Genomic DNA, 3,614 nt, shown 5'->3' on the forward strand with positions numbered 1-3,614 from the left:
TCACCAAAAGACAGAAAAACAAAGGAAGAATAACTTATTTTGGTTTCAGTTCATCACAGAGAGGAAGGCATGTCAGAACGGCACAGGTAGTCATAGTGGGAGTGCATGGTGGGGGCTGTTCCCATCGCTGAAGACAAGGAAGCAGAGGTCAGCGGCAGGAACCAGGGCTGAGATTCACCTTCAAGGCTTATCCCTAGTTTCTTACTTCTACTAGGTAGGCTCCTAAAGGTTCCACAGCCTGCCCAAATTGTACCACCAACTGGGAACAAGTGTTTAAATTATGATCTACTGAGGCCTGTGGGGGATATTGCACAGTCAAATAATGAAAGCAGCATAATGTAGTCATAAATAGACTGACAGGGACTAAACTTACTAGCATGTCACCTGGATGAGATAATGTTCTGTGAAATAATATATTCAGAGAGTATATTAGTCACTAATGTCCACACAAAAGACACAGATATCACCTCAAAGGAGATAAGAGATTATTCTGGAGCCAAATATGAGTGGCCATGGCCTGGGGAACTCAGATTTTGGTTACCCCAATTCCATGTTCCAGTGTGCTAGCAATTTCATGAAGGTTTATAGGTATAAAACAGAAGAAAGTCATAAATCTTTTCAAATACATTGGCTGATCATCAGGTAGATAGGTTATAGCAAAGTGGGGACATCTCCACCATAGGTGTTTTTTGTTTTGTTTTGTTTTGATGTAGGGTCTCACTCTGGCCCAGGCTGACCTGGAATTCACTATGTAGTGTCAGGCTGTCCTCAAACGCACAGTGGTCTCCCTACCTCAGCCTCCAGAGTGTTGGGATTGTTGCTTATAGGCTTTCTTTCAAATGGATAGGCATTCTCACAAGTTACAGCCTTCAAGGAGTGGGGTCTTGCCCCTTGGGGCAATTTTCTTATTGTTCCAAGAAAGAGGACTAGGTTTTTCCTTAATGGGATAATTTTTTTTTTTTTCACAGAAAAGGTTTTATTTGCAGGCAGTTACAGGCTAGAACTTTTTTGTAGTAGTGTATATATGCTTTTCATAAGTCTTCCCAATTCCAGAAGGAGGGGTACAGTACATAAGAATACTGTTCAGGGGTAGGGATGGAGGCAAAGGGTAGTATAGAGGACTACTCAGGGGGAAGTAAGACAGCATCCTGCCTTTGAGGATCAGGATCTTGGTGAGGGAAGTGTCTGAGAATCCAGGAAAAGGAGCTGAAGGAGCCTGTTTAAATAAAAAAATGCAAAGCAGGCAAGTTGAGAGTTGACTTGGGAGCTCTTAGTGAGTTTAGAACCAGCTCATAGGCTGAGCCATGTGTTCTTGATTTCTCCCTGACGTTTGTTTGAAACATAACCCATGGTTGACTCTGAATTTGAGATCCTCCTGTCTCAGCCTCCTGAGATGAAGATTACAGGCATGAGCTAACATACCTCCTTGGTCTCTCCAAAAGACCACACAATTACTCCAGAAACAAACCAAAATCAAGAGTTCAGGCCAGGGATGCTGACTCACACTTAAAATCACAGCACCTGGGAGGCTGATGCACACAGTATACAATGACAGGGTCAGATAGGCTACAGAGTTCCAGGATAGCCTGAGCTACAGAACAAGGCACTGTCTCAATAAAACAACAAAAAGGGGGAGGGGGACTGGAAATATAGCTCAGTTGGTAGAATGCTTGTCTTGTATGCATGAGACCTTGAGTTTGATCCCCAGTACTGCATTAAACCAGATGTGATGGTGTACATTGGCCACCCCAGAATTTGAGAGGTGGAGACAAGATGATCTTGCCAATATGTACCCAGTTCAAGGACAGCCTGAGTTACAGTAGAACATGACTCAAAAAAAAAAAAAAGTTAGGTTTGGCACAAGCCTTTAATCCTAACACTTAGGCTGAGATAGGAGGGTTTTTGTGTTAGAGATTAACCTGGGGCTACATAGTATATTCCAGGCCAGTCTGGGCTAGAGTGAGACCCTGCCTCTGATCTCTCTCTCTCTCTCTCTCTCTCTCTCTCTAAATAAAAGGTTCTGAGCAGTTTCTGGTCCAGAAATAAATATATATAAAACATTCAGGGTGGTTCCTGGTCCTCAGAAAAAAATCAGGAGGTGCAAACCTCTCCCACATCACTCCCTCAACAAATTTCAAGTCAGGATCTAAAGTTTTACTAGAGGGCTAGGGCTGTAGCTCAATTAGCAAAGTGCATACCTAGTATGCATGAAGCCCTAGGTTTGATCTCCAGCACTGGACAAACCATGTATGATAACATACAAGCCTGTAACCCCAGCGTTTGGGAGGTAGAAGCAGGAGAATCAAAATTTCAAGGTCATTTTCTATTACACAGCAAGTTCAAGGCCACCTTGAGTCACATCTTGCTTGGGGCCTCTCAAAGCAGTCTGGTTGACTTTCTAGTGGCATCTGCACACCGCACCATGACTGGTGTGCTTATTCCTTTTGAGCTTTCTGAATCTCTTTTGTCATTTTGCTCCACCCAAACTCCATCTTCCCTCAGGAAGCCTGCAGCTTGTGAAATCTGTAACACTCACTCTGGGGCACTTGATCTAAGCTTACAGAGGTGCATGGATTCAACACTTTGACACTCTCTTCTGCACCTACTGAAAGGTTACAAATAAGGTCATCACATGGGACAGCCATGACATCCACCTACCACAGCCTCCCAAGTGGAGGTTACAGGCATATATCACCATACCAGCAAAAACCATCTTAAAAAAAAAAAAAAAGGAAAAGAAGGAGGAGGAGAATGATAGAGTTCCATGTATTTGTTATAAATTAGGTCACATGCTCTCCAGAAGGACTCCAAGGAGTAAAAGCATTCAGGTGGTCCTGGGGATATGACCAGGTGGCTTAGGGCAGTAAGGCTGGTCCTTAGACTGCTCCCACTTATTTATGGGAGGAGCAGGTGTCACTGCTTTCTTCTCAGTGGCTGCCACAGCTGAGCTCTCTGCTGTCCTGCCTGCAACCAGCGCCATTTGTGAGGACATGATGATGGAAGGGGGCGCAGCTTCCCGGCGGCCATCACGAGTGCAATAATAATTGTTGGAGAGCTTGTGGCTGGGCCCACGGGAAGTCTCGGGGCGGCTGGGTCCGCTTGGCGACCTCCTGGTAGCGTAGCTGCAGCTTCGCCTGCAGGTCTTGCCCAGGTGCCCAGTTCCGTAACTCCTGAATAACGCCATTTTTAGTCTGTGCGACGAAGGGCGGTGGTTGACGTTCTGGGATAAATTCTTTAACCATTACTTTTGAATCTGTCTTGTCTGCATTTTAAATTTTATTCATGCCACTTTCCTCACCAAACTGCGTACTCTTCACGTCCTTTTGCTCCACTTGTGACTCTCCCTTTCTGTTGATGGGACATGAGCAGTGAACAATAACCACAACACGGCATGAATGCGGGGCTGAAATTTCCTCGGCCAGACAAACTTGTTCACTACTTGTAAATTCAGCTTATTCAGCTTCTCTGGATACAGGCAGAACGCAGCCAGGTTAATGCCAGAAGGTAACTGGCATGGCTTCTAGCTAGTTCCCAACAGAGTCCTTGATCCCCACTGAAGCCTCACAAACTGTGCCTTCACGTTCTACATTTCCCTTAGCTTCTAGAAAGTCATC

General features: G+C 45.0%; 1 pseudogene; it reads right to left on the minus strand.

Moving 5' to 3' along the window:
- Positions 1 to 2,824: 2,824 nt before the first annotated feature.
- On the minus strand, positions 2,825 to 3,242 carry LOC101610181 (annotated as a pseudogene).
- Positions 3,243 to 3,614: the final 372 nt, after the last annotated feature.

The sequence above is a fragment of the Jaculus jaculus genome, chromosome 19 (assembly GCF_020740685.1).
Source record: "Jaculus jaculus isolate mJacJac1 chromosome 19, mJacJac1.mat.Y.cur, whole genome shotgun sequence".
NCBI classification, from domain to species: Eukaryota; Metazoa; Chordata; class Mammalia; order Rodentia; family Dipodidae; genus Jaculus; species Jaculus jaculus.